A 14,309-nucleotide genomic window follows, 5' to 3' on the forward strand; every position below is an offset into this window, starting at 1 on the left:
TTTTTTATTACCTATTTTTATTAACTATAACTTTTTTGACAGATATGGTGGATGCGCCGGGAAAAAATAAAACTCAATTTTTTGTTGTTTTTTTGAAAATTTATTATTTAATTTAGCAAAAAATACAAGAAAACTGAGTTTCGCTTTAAAAACTTGAAAACAAAGAATGTCTCAAAATATTGTTAGATTCGTTTAACACTGTTATTTTTGGTGGATGCGCCGGGATAAAACAAAAGTAATTTTTTTTAATTTTTTGAAAATTTATAATTTAATTTTTTATTTATATATACATAAATACAGGGCGATTCAGATAAGATAATGAGCCTGACGATCTGGCGATGCAACCCAAAAAACAAATTTCATTTACGCCTTTGATCTAATTTCAATTAGGATTTGCAAGTTCAATCCAAGTTATCATCATCTTGTGTCACTGTGACATCAGTGCAGAAAACGTTTATTAGTGCCATTCATGGAGAAATTAGAGAAGTCTTTTCGGTGTAAACCCAATACAAAATGTATGAAACATTGAAACATTAAAGGTAGACAAACAGTTTTTTTTTTAAATCATAAATTGCTTGTCAAAGCACTATCAGAGTAACATAAGATAACTTGGATTGCAAATGCAAATCGCAATTGAAATTAGATCAAAACGTAAATGAAATTTGTTTTTTGGGTTGCATCGCCAGATAGTCAGGCTCATTATCTTATCTGAATCGCCCTGTATAATTTAAAGGTAATACAATTTAAACAAAAACTACAAAAAAAACAATTTTTTATGAACTTGAAACAAATTGTCTAATCGCCAGAGAACTGTGGTCGTCAGCAACAAACAACACAATTTGGAACAGTTTTAGCACAAAAACACTTCGAAATCTTAAAAGAAAAACAAAGCCAGTTTGATAATGTAGTTTAATGCTTCTGTTTATAAAACTGAACTTAAATCGGACAGCAAAACGTAAGGAATTTACTGAAATGTGACAATCTAAAAGAAATGATTAAGCAACAAAAAATTATAAAAGGATTGAAAGTATTTTTTTACAATTGAGCAAGCAATTTACCTGCCTTCAACCCTTTTACTTTAACCTAATTCCTTTTCGAAAAAATGAATTAAATTTATCGTTTAAAAAAATAAAGTACTGTTTTGTATTAGTTATTTATTCGACGAGTTTGAGTGGAAATCGGACTCTTTATTTGACCGAGTGGATTTTTAAACCACGAGTGTAACGAGTTGTTTACCATCCACGAGGTGGAATAAAGCGTCCAATTTACACTCAAACGAGTGGAATACAACATTTTATTCTTCGAATTAGAGTCAACAAGGCTTAAACTTGCTTTAAATCTGTTAAAAATAATTTGACGTTTTGTATTGAGAAATGCCAAATAGTTGTCAAAACTTTCTTACACGGGAGAAAAACCGTAAATTTTGACAGTATCGAAGAATAAAATTAATTTTTTTGGTCGCAAAAATAGTATAATTAAAAACTTCAAAACAAAGAATGTTTCAAAATATTGTTAAATTTGTTTAATAGTGTTTAAATATTTTTTAATATTTTATTACCTATTTTTATTCACTATAACTTTTTGACAGAAATGGTGGATGCGCCGGGAGAAAATAAAACTTAACATTTTTTTAATTTCTTATTTAATTTAGCATACAAGAAAACTGAGTTTATTATGCACTTGAAACAGCTTGTCTAATCGCCAGAGAACTGTGATCGCCACAAACAAACAACCCAATTTGGAACAGATTTAGCACAAATTCACGTCAAAACGTCTCCATTTTAATCGATAAGGTGCACATCCCCATTTATCTTAAACTCGGATCAAGTTGTTAAAAGTCGTCAAAGTTTTGCTATCAACAGATTTTAGTGTTGGACAAGATTTTATTGCCTCTAGTCACCAAACGCAAAACGATTAAAGATAAGACATTTATTTCCGTCATAAAAATCAACGATATATTCAGAATACTTAAACAAAAAAATTCGTGCAAATGTAAAAATTTATTAAGTGGTTTATTTGGGTCACGAAAATTGCGTGCCAAGGCTTGCCGAGTGGGATTTGCATTAATTTTATAATTGATTAAAAATACGTGTAATTTAATAAACATAAACCGGAGAGGATTGTTAATAAATTATCAACGGCCAGCAATTAATATTAATTAAACAGGAGTGTAGGAACATATCCTGAAGCTAAATGAAGAGCATTGTTAATAAATAGATGCCTGTCAATTTCAAACCTAGTGTGTCAATTTTGATTGTGTGGCACTTAAATGACCTGTCGCAATTAGGAATAAATAAAAGTTGATTGCATATTCAATATTTCCATTAAAAAAACATCCAAATTAAGGAAGATTAAGTTATAAAGCATATTTTATTTTAAAATGATACTAAAAACATTTCCATTTTGAATCTATTGACAAAAAAAAAATTTGAGTCTTGCTGTTAATTTTCTGTCAAGTTTGATGTCTGAATTTTAAGTCTTTAGAAGATAAAGCAGTCAGAAACAATAAAAATGCTCTCTTTTGTGTAAAAATACCGTGACATTCCAAAATAAGAAATTGAAAATTCCGTGATGTTCGATCACTTCCAGTTGAATGGACATCATAACATCCGCGAAAACATCAAACTTCTTGTTGTTGGGAAGAATTATCCTTCGATAACCCCATTGGAAAACGTCCGAAACCAGGTTCATATTTCTCGAAAGACAAGATAAGAGTTTTAGTAAAGACAGGTCGAAGGGAAGGAAAATTTATGGAAAGAAGCAAAAATTATAGGGTCGAACTTGTTATTTATTTCGTGTAAACATAACGGCGAATTTATGGTAGGATTTGAGGGAGCGATAAAAGCCAATCGAGATACAACGGCGATAATGCTGAAGGACAATTACAGGGACGTCAAATAAATAATATTTTATGTGATAGAAATGCGGCCAGCTAATGGCTTGATTTAAGAGCGACTTATTTCCGATTTCATTCTGGTGTAAAGTGTGTCTCTTGTCATCGGGAATTTTTGCGTAGCTTGACAGTTTGCGCTATCTATTTTTTATGCTGTTTCCGTTTGTGTCATAAACAATGCCCATTTACGACTCTCCTCTGTATCGATTCGATAAATATTTTGTCAACGCGGCAGGATACTCAAACACTTGAAAAAATCGTGTTGACACAAGCACCTGCAATTTTTGACGCAGTCAGTTGGGGGAATAAAGGGTTATTTTCCGCCGTGAACAACAGTCAGGAAAAACGAAATCATTAAATAGCGTTAATTAATTCGTTGAGACACCTGATGTTCAAATTCAAATTTGAATTGCTTTACATACGACTCGGTCTCGACTGATGTGACACATGCCCAAAAAAGATGAAAAATTTAAAATTTACAACTCGCTTTTCAGTCATGGAATGTTCTTTTGTATTCATGATTTATATGCGGGAAATAGCAGATCGATAAATATTTGTATTTTGCCGAAATTCTTATTGTTTCCGGTAGTTGCTTTAGAGCGATTTAAGCTATTCTTAAGGTGGGGAAATGTAACTATTATGCATCACAGCTTGTAATTTGTTTCCATTAAGCTAATTGAAAACGCCATTTACCTCCACGATAATATTTATCTACAATAAATTACCTTTCAACAACAAAAGATCTAATATAGTCTGGCGTTTGTTTAACTAATTTAATTGTTAAGACTCTCGTAATGAAATCAAGCAGTGTGGGTACAAAAACTCGTATTGATTTTACGACGAATTGTCTTTAGGTTTGTATAATGGTGGAAAATGCGAACAAAAGCACAATTTATACTCGCTTTTTTCCTTCTGAAAAGGTAACAAAAAAGTTGGGAGGTATTATATTAACCGACTGAAAAATAAAACCCCTGAACCGTTGGAAGAATGTTGGTTTTAAGATAAACAAGAAAGCTTTTTTAAGGCTATTGAAAAATTAAACATTTAAATATTTTAAGTAATAACCAAATTCGTATAACACTTTTCTTAGATTTAATGTAAACGAATTTGTTAGTGTGTCAACGTTTTTAATAACAGTAATTTATATGTAAATAATGTTTGTTAAGACCGTTTTAGACTGTTCGGTTAAATACTTAATACTTTTGTTACTGATAAACAAAAGCTGTAAATTCCAACGAAGAACAAAACATTAATAAGTATTAGTAAAAACAATTATAACAACGAAAGAATTTTCTTTATTTAGAAAAACGACTAAAATTATTTAGTGTTATATCTAGCTTAATATTTAATTTATTAAATATTCAATATTTTATGACTGAAAAATTAAGGCGGTTTTCCATTTCGAATAAAATTATAATTTAGATGTTTGTCAAGCTTTCTAATTGATTTTAAGTTTAATAGGCTGTTTAATTTTTAAGTTTGAACTATTTACAATATTTTATTTCATTTAAAATCGCGGCAGTTATTGTTTAATTAATGTGAGATTTTACATAAAACTTTTTTAAATATTGCTTTCTAAAAAATTATGTATTAATTAGGTATTATCAATTTTATTTATAGTAGTTTAAAGGTTAAAAATTTACAGTTCTATACAGGGTCAGTCACAGGAGAGTTACTTTGGAAATTAATAAGTTTGTAACCATAAATATTGTAATATTTCGAAGAAAAGGGGGCCTGGTACGAATTTTCCAAACAGTTGTACCCCCGAATGGTGGACGCCAAAATTTTCCCTTTTGCCCTACGTTGTGTTTGTTGTGTCTCGAAAATAAAAAAAGAAAAACAATTAGAAAAGAAAATTCTAATTGACCCGAGGTATAACGAGGCCACGTTGTAAGAATGAAAACACAAGTTTTAAACCACACTTAAATTTATTGAACATATAAAATGAAATAATTAGCACTTGGTTCTGATTGTTTCCTTCATCAAATAAAATCAAAAGAAAAATGAATAAATAAAGTAGCCAATATTTTCTAAGTTTTGGATTTTCAGTGCTTTGAAATAAATCAAGAGAAATTAAATGATAGCTTGGTTTGATGTGAAAATTGCAAATAGGTTTCGATTGGATTGATGGGAATTAGTAGTTGTACTTCTCTCACTAGTGCAGGTTGGTAAATTATAAAATGTTATAGTTGTCCATTCAAGTCAATAAGACAGGAATTCGGACTGAACTCAACGGCCTAATAATTATAAATAAGTGGCAGGGATACAACGTCTTAAACTGTCGGCCTGCAGTCGAATTAATGGGTTAAAAGGTTTTGAGGAACTTTGGTTGTCGAAACCTTTTAAATTTTGGAGAAAAGGCCGAAACATTAATTAGAATAATTATTATAAATTGATTAGAATAAATCAAAGATCATTAATAGATCATTAATTAAATTATCAAATGATAATTCCAGGGGGGGAGGAAGTTCACCAGAACGTTGATCAAACATGCGTTAATTAATTAAGATGCACGTATTAATTATTCTCTAATTACGTAAGGGAAGTTAGTAAATCCTAAACTTACGTTTTTTATGATTTGGGCACTTTCACTATGAAAATGGAAAATTGTGACAAATCCGAAATTAGGTCTTGACTCTACCAGCGACCTGATTGAAGTCCCTAAAATAGAGATGGGTAGTTCGCGAACGAACTAATAAAAAGAACGATTCTTTTATGCGAACAAGTTGAACCAGTTCGCGAACTATGAACGAACTAGTTCACGCGACGAGTCGAAGCTGTCTCTTATTTCGCGAACGAATAACTAATCGAACGGAGAACTTGTTGGCAAGCGGCGAACGAACGAAATACGGAAGAGGAGCACACCAACAATAACTGCATAAATTTAATTTATTTCTCGGCATCAGGCCCATTATTATGTGTAGATGATCCACTAATATTACTTAAATACGTATAGGCCACAATATGAATCAATATAATCATAATGAAACCATGAAAAACCATTAGTATTAATACTTTTATTTTTTGTTAGAAATATAACAGCGATTCACGCTTCCAAGAATTTTAAGAGTGCATATTGGCAATTGCATGGGGGGTTGTAGTTTGTCGCTTCTCGAACGTTTTTTTGTTGTTTCACATGGAATCGTTCTCTGCTTTTTATTTCATTTTCATTTCATTTCATAAAAACGAACGATTCTTTTTAGTGAACTAGTTCGCGCGAACTAGTTCATCCAAAAGAACGATTATCCTTATCTCTACCCTAAAATTCCCTAAGTCGTTTTTTTCTCTCTCACACAATCCCCCTCCGGTACCACTCTTCCACTTCTCTAAAGCTTTGACAAATTACGACTTTGTTAAGCTCTAAATTTAAACAACCAAAGGAACCAAGTTCAGTTTATAACAAAATGAACTTATTATTTAAGCTAATTAAAATTACCTAAACTGACGTTTGACTCAGACGTTGCTGGTCCGCTGACAACAATAATTTGCAACGATTTACATTTATTACAAAATTTGAACCAGGTCTTCCAAAACTACCTTAAATAGATAGATTATTAAAGAATTTGAAAGTAAGACAGATATCGTCCCATTGTACAACATTGCAAATTCCTTAAATTAATTAAGCCTAAATTTATGACAAATTACAACATGTTTCCCCTCATTGCCTTTCTAATATTAACAAAAATTAATACAATTTAAATAAAATTTACAATGGAAAATTTGTGCATCTCGAAGAAACACATATGTGGCCTTGGCGTCGTTTTGTCTGGATCGCTGGACACTCTATTGAAAGCGTATCGAATTTAGGTTTTAAATTTCTAAAGAAATGACCGGATGTTTGATAACTTTATTGCGACTCTCCACATTTTTAAAAATGTTGACTTTATCCAGATGTTAATAATATCATCGCTTTGCAGGGTGAAGGGGTTCGGAATATTACAATATCTTTAGCGTATGTAACTGGATATAATATTCTATTTAAATTAATTCAGTAATCAATGTGAACTGGATGAAAATGAGTGAAGTCGTCAAAATGACAAGTAATTGTCTACTGCTTCAAGGACTTTCATTTTCTAGGCCAGTAGGGGTCTTTTATTGGGAACCAATCTTCTCGTAACTTGACTTCCAGTTTTCGAAATGTTTCAGGACCTGATGCATTCGATTTGGATACCTCTCCGAGTACAAAGCTGTTGCCACAGGAGCATTTTTCTTGCATACTCTATGGATTAAGAGCATGCCCACTTTTTCGTTATTTGTGTAATAATACATTGTATTAACGAAAATTGCTGTTAAATGTCGAATTGAAAAATATGCAAAGTATTCTTTCATTCAATATTATAATTTTTAAAAATGAGGAAGCTAGACGCCTATGTGAATTGTATAATGGGTTGCTGCCCAAATTATTTCAGAAGTAACTCTCTTGTGACTAACCCTGTATAATTGTTATTATGAAAAAGCTGCAGCATATTTTAATAATAATATTTCAATGAATGAAATATGAAAAATTTATTAAAAAATTTAAATCTTATAACTTTTCATATATTTTGAAATGAAATGTGTGTTAAATTATCTTATTATTTATTAATGTACATATTTTAAAGTGTACTGGATTTGTTTTTTAAATTATAGTTGTGTGTAATATTTCGTTTTATTTTGTAGTACCAGAATTTCTTGAATATAAACAGTAGATAAAAATTACTTTATTTTACTAGACGATAAAGGACAATTTTATCTACTGAAATTAGTTGATACAATACAAACAGTAGATAAAACTTACTTTATTTCACTAGATGATAAAAGACTACTATTACTACTATCTATTAAAATTTTCTGAAATTTTTTAATGTAATATTAAAGTTTTAATACATATATTTTACTATAATTGTAGCTAACTATAATTAAAGAAACTTTAATTTTATAATTTGGCTTAAATTAAAGCCTAATTACTTTCATGCGAAATAAATTTTAGAAAAAAATTTTTAAACACATATTTATGACTTAATTTTAATTGAGGTGATGCGAAACGAACTATTTTAGCAAATGTGATATAATGTCCTAATTATGTATGTAAAAGTGCATACTATAAATAAATTAATATTAAATAGAAAATATTTCTTCTTAGTGTTTATAATATGAACCAATAAAATAAAAATCTAAACCAGTTTTTAAATGAAAATTTTAACAAAAAAATTTTCACCAACAGGAAAATGCATTAATACCTTGAATCGAAAAAAGTTTAATTCTTTAAATTTTTTGGAATCAGTTTTTAATGTTTCTGTCTGCGACAATTATACATTTTAAAACTCGAAAACATTTCCAATATTTCAGAATAGATAAAATTACAAAATTTGGTACAGCTGATAACCTTTATACACCTAAACGAAATCAAAAATCAAATGTCCAAATTTTGAATTAGGCCGTTTTAAACTGGAGAAGTATGGAGTAAAACGGATTTTAAATTTATGTGCTAGTTTGTAACATAAATTTTAAACTCATTTTACTCAAAAACGGTAAGTTGTATCGAAAAACGCTAATGATTTTTTCTTAATTATAGAATTTAGAATTGCGTTATTGAAAGTGGCAAAAACTTCAGGCAAGTTAGTAGTTACTTCAGGTTATTAGAATTACTTTTTACCCTGGGCTCTCAATTTAGGATGCTTTTCGTTAAAAATTTCAACATTTTTTCATTTAGGTACACACCAAGATTATCCGCTGTACCAAATTTTGTAATTTTATCTAAAATAGTTTCCGAAATATTGGAGAAAATCCATTATTTTTTTACATAGTATTTTTCGACACATGTTCATAGGAAACTTGGCTTAAAAATACAGGGTGATTCTTAAATAGACCCACAAAATTTTATCAGAGCTTCCCAAGGATAAACGAAGACAAACTGTACCCTTTTTACGTTTATATCTTTTAGGGACAAAACCCCCTTAATCCGTGCCACTTACGGCGTTTATGAATTGTTGCAATGATCAAGTACATTTTCAAGTATTTACAAACACATCAGTGGCGTACGCTTTACCTCAAAAATAACTTTAATAAATTTTATTTGGAGAACGATTAAACAAAGAATTTTCCAAATATTTTTTCCAGCATGTAGGTACGAATTTCATACTACCAAAGATAAAATTTTGTGGGTCTATTTAAGAATCACCCTGTAGATATATTATCACCGTTTAAATTTGTGACAATAAAAATGTAACATTCTGTACATTTTACAAATTGTAAAATATGCTGTTTATGGTGTTTTTCAATTTTTGACATAGTACGTAAATTTGTACCAAAAGTAGTAAATATTAAAAAGTCGAATACGTTTCTTGAGGGATGCAAATAATGTGAGTTAGTGGATGATCTCCAATATGAATATTTTGTGTATGAAAACGCTAACCAAAATAAAAAAATGTATTTCAAAAACATAAGCGTAGAACAGATTTTTTTAAGATTAGCAAGTGGTAAAGATATAAAAAATTCTTTATAGAAGTAATTGCAATGCGACAAAAAATGCTCAGTAGCATCCGGCTGGCAACTTCATTAAGACAAAGCAGGAATAAAAGAGATAAAATTATGTGATAAAAAATCTGTTGGAAGCCATTAAAAAAAGCACCCTCTTATTCAATTACCGCAAGAAGTTATCTTCGAGCCCTCCGAATGGAATTAGCCATAAATATCGCAGCTGTAAGTTATCATTGTTAAAATTTTTTCATCGTTCTTTCTCGACCCTCCCGATAATAATTAAAGGGTAGACAGCTATCGACAAAGGGACCTGTGAAATACAGTTTCTGTCTAATTATCGCGGGCTGCTGGATTCGAATATCTTCGCCTCCGACTTCATTATCCCGATGATGTATGGATCCGGTCCTGGAATCTAATCCGATATTTCCACCACGCACACGTTTTATGAATTTTTTTATTAAAAAATGTGAAAGAAGCTGTAAATCTCCGAAAAGTAGCGACACTGTTATGCAAATTAGCCTCGAATCGAACTCTACCAGAAATTAAAAAAGCTTCACTAAATTGAACCGCACAAAGGACATGCACATGTGTCCAATCAACACCGGGACAATACCTGAAAAACTCGATTATCTTCCGCAAATTCAGTTTTGTTAACAAAAAACGCCAGTATCGATTTCGCATTATCATCCCCGTCACAACAGCCCGAAACTTGGTCGACTCATTACCCAACTGTTTACAATTTCGACATGGTAATGACCTCGAAAACATTACTTTCCTCGAGAAAATCACGATAAAATCGCATACATTAAGACCGCATTGTTTCTGGCACGAAACCGCCATCCGACCTATACATTAAAATTTCAAACTCCCTGCAAGGCTCATATTATCTGATTTGAAACGCGTGATTTATAACAAAACTAATCTGTCGTAATGAACTACAAAAACGGGAACATCGGAGAAATGAGCGAGGGACGATGGGAGAGGTTAGGAAGTGACAATACAGGGTGATCGAGTGATAAATTGAGCTGATAAGTCGCCAATGTGATAATAAATTACGCACTTGGAAGACGATTACGACGGAAAATTAAACTCTGACTAAAAACAAATTGTTGTCTCCAAGTTTACGACCAAATAAAATCCACTTTCTGCTAAATTAAGATTGATTTAGTTCTAAAACATTTTAAACTATAATTTAATCGCTCCGAAAACCAGGACAACATATTGCAATATGTTCTAAAAATACCACATTTTTCACATAAACGTTTTATTAAAAATTAAATTGTTTGATCGTGTTAAGATGCTCTTTGCATGTACGAATATTAAAATAAAAATTAATCTTTTACCGTTTTAAAGCTTTATTGCGTCTCTAAAAATATATATTCAGTTCAATCTATGTGTTCTAAAACTCTGCAAAAAATTATCTTTTAAATTTTTACGATGGATATAAATATTTAAAGTTAAATTTGGATGACTTTGCATTTTCTATGCATCACAAAACAGCCTTTAGGCTAAATTCAATTAACTAAATAATATAATAGTTAAATTAATAGAATGTACATATATTCATTGTTTTGTTTCTTCAAGTAAATTAAAAAATTATGTCCCTAGAAAACACACTTAATTTAAAGATAATCGACCCTTTAACTTTGTTGTGAAAAAGTATAATTTATTTTTTTTTAATATGAAATTTTAAATTGTTTATACTTAGGTATTTAGTATACAGGGTGATTCAGATAAGATAATGAGCCCGACGTTCTGCCGATGCACCCCAAAAAACAAATTTCATTTACGTTTTGATCTAATTTTATTACGATTTGCATTTGCAATCCAAGTTATCTTATGTTGCTCTGACAGTGCAATTTATGATTTGTAAAAAAAAACTGTTTGCCTAACTTTAATGTTTAATTCTTTCATACATTTTGTATTTTTAACGACTTCTCTGACTTTTCTATCATTTCTCGAGAACTGAATGGCACAAATGATCGTTCTCTGCACTGATGTCTGAGTGACATAAGATGATAACTTGGATTCAACTTGCAAATCCTAATTTAAATTGGATCAAAGGCGTAAATGGAATTTGTTTTTTGGGTTGCATCGCCAGGTCGTCAGGCTCATTATCTTATATGAATCGCCCTGTATGTATAAACTAAAGTTTTTCTAAGACAAATTCGACAATAAAAATAAAATTTGACTTGACTCAGGTTTATTCACTAAGTATTAGTTTTGACTTTGATAAAAAATATATTTTTATTTTTCAAAATCTTTTAATTGATTTCATTTTAATAACTTTAGAAAAAAAATACTCAAAAAATAAAATTACTAATAAACTTTACCTAAAATGACGCAAAATTACACAATAATTTGATTTTTTGTTGTGTATTAGGTTTTTCAAAAAATTAAACGTAATAGTATATTACACATAATGAGCACGGAAAGTGACAAATATCACACAAGTGGAGAGAGTTTTATGCACGAGGCATGAGCCGAGTGCAGAAGCCCCACGAGGGCGTTATACACTTTCCACTATTTTTTCTACATTTATTGCAAAAATAGTTACTTTTTAAAATCAAAAAAAATCAAAATGAGCAGATTATTAATTTAACAGGTATTACATAAAATCCCATAGAAAGTGTGTAAACTTACCCAAATCCGTTTGTAGCTTACAATTTGTCCGAAAATTTTTGACGTATGTATTTTAAATGTGAACAAACATCTTTTTTCATCTTATAATTAAAAATAAACCTTATAGTAGTTTTCTAAACCTAATTTACCAAATAGGTACAATTTACTTTATATATATACATAAAAATAATTAAACGTAAACTTTTTAAAGTTTTTGCTTATTTAAGAAAATAGTTATAGCAAAAAATCTTGAAACATATTTTAAATAAAACACTTTTTAAAATAATTTTCTGTCTAATAGAATTTTGTAAAGCGTATGTAAAGTCTGTTTTTTTTAAATGGAAATGCCAAACAGTTTTATCGTTGGCACCAATAGTAAATTTATTCATGGTAATTTAAAGGAAGTTGGTAGTTCCGGTTTTTTGAATTAATTTGAAAACAATGTCATTAAACGTCAACACAAAAAATCGTTAATGAGACGAAACACCACAAAAAGAACAAATTCGGTACCGCTAACAGTTTTTAGAAATTTGGAAACGAATAGTTCGCAAGCAGGAAGTTACAAAAAGGGCCCGTTAAAATGTAGACGCAATTTGTAATTAAAACATTTTCAATTTTTAGCAAGAAATTAACAAGAACACAAAATTAACATGAATGAGAAAGAACCTCGAAAAGAACGCAATTAAATTAGCGTCTTGTGCAATTGTATATCGTTTTTGAGGAACGAGTTGAAAAATTAACAATTTTGAAATTAAGCCAAAAAAAAATTATAAAGTTCATCAACTTTGAGCTTATTTCAATAAATTACACAAAATTTATTGCCAATCATCATACTACTTGTACTACTTGTATCCTTTGCTAAATAATCAATAATACATATTCCGTTACGAACTCGATTACAAATTTTGAAAAATTGAATTATCTTCTTTAGTTGGTTAATTACAACGTTTTTAGTTAGTTCGTGATTAAGATAGATAAACTAGAATCATATTCATTCACGTCTCTTGATAGAACAAATGATAATTGTTTCTGAAAAACTGCAGTTTATGACTATTAATGAAACAGTGATTAGTTTGACAACTACTGTCAGGGATTTTGTATATTTGGGTGCGTACATTAGGCGCAAGCGTCGTAAAGTTGCGTGAAACACCCTGTACATCCTTTTTCTTCAAAGTTTTTGTAGCAAGAACCTCATTTTGGTCTGCAACATTGTACTTACTTGCGGTGTGTTTCTATCAAAATTATTAAGACTTAGATCTTAGGTAATGATGTCTGTCCTCAGGTATTCAATTATAGCGCTTTCAAGATTCATAAAAGTTAACATCTCAATTTGAAAACATAACCAGAATTTAAAAAAAAATCTAGAGACAAAAAGAAAGAGCAAACGAAATTTGTGGCTATGGAGACAAGCTGCTACCAATTTTTTCACCAAAATTCTCACTTGGTAATTTCCATTTAACGAAAAAAACAGACTTTACATACTTACTTGTAAATTTACCATATGATTGTTGTTAATAACAATAAAACAAAATTTACGAACAAGCAACTTTAGTCGTTTATATGAAATCGAATTGGATTTTCTTAAACGCACTGGACTATATTCCTGAGTACCTTACAATCTAACTTCTAAATCTAAATCGGCTTAAAGCTTGACCTAATTTTCCCACTTTAACACAATTTAAAGCTGACAAAAGTTTACATTGAAATTGGAATTTTTTTTGTCAAGCACACAAAGTGACTTTATCAGTCGATACTCATGTTATAAATTAACAAGATACGTCAAATTCAAACAAAAGAGTGGTGTGTGGGGTCAATTCATTACAAATGTTAATTAAAAATAAATATATGTGTAAAAATTTTATATTCGCAGATATTTACCTTACATTAAATTAATTAAATAATTGACCTCAAAAAATGCAGTTGGAATGTTGCTATATTCTGTTGATAGATTTGTTCTAAAAATTATTTTTTTTTAATAAAGCAACAATTTGCAAAAATTAAGAAAACAATTTTGTTAGAAATCAAGGCCGTACCGAATGGGGGGGATTAGGGGGTTCAAACCTCCCCCGAAATGCTGAGCACTTTGTTATATAGTGTTATAAGTGTTAAAAATTTAGTTTTTTTGTTATTTTAATGAGTTAATTTTTATAATTAATTTTTCATGTGTTAATTATACAGTGTTTCATTTTTATTGTTAGGTACAAATTTAAATAGTTAATAGAAAATTTAATTTTAAGATAAAAGTGTTTTGAAAAATGCTATGAAAAGGAGCTACACCCCCTAAAAAAGGTACGTTTTTTAAAGGGTTTTTATTTCAGAATAGATAAAATTACAA

At 29.9% G+C, this 14,309-nt stretch overlaps 1 protein-coding gene across 3 annotated transcripts in view; it reads left to right on the top strand.

The window, feature by feature from the left end:
• Window positions 1-14,309, top strand: part of LOC123010058 (acid sphingomyelinase-like phosphodiesterase 3b) — a 220,065-nt gene that overhangs the window by 52,637 nt on the left and 153,119 nt on the right. The window lies entirely within an intron of this gene.

The sequence above is a fragment of the Tribolium madens genome, unplaced genomic scaffold (genome assembly GCF_015345945.1).
Source record: "Tribolium madens isolate multiple individuals breed KSU strain unplaced genomic scaffold, Tmad_KSU_1.1 Scaffold_7;HRSCAF=85;Tcas5.2_LG10, whole genome shotgun sequence".
Classification (NCBI taxonomy): domain Eukaryota; kingdom Metazoa; phylum Arthropoda; class Insecta; order Coleoptera; family Tenebrionidae; genus Tribolium; species Tribolium madens.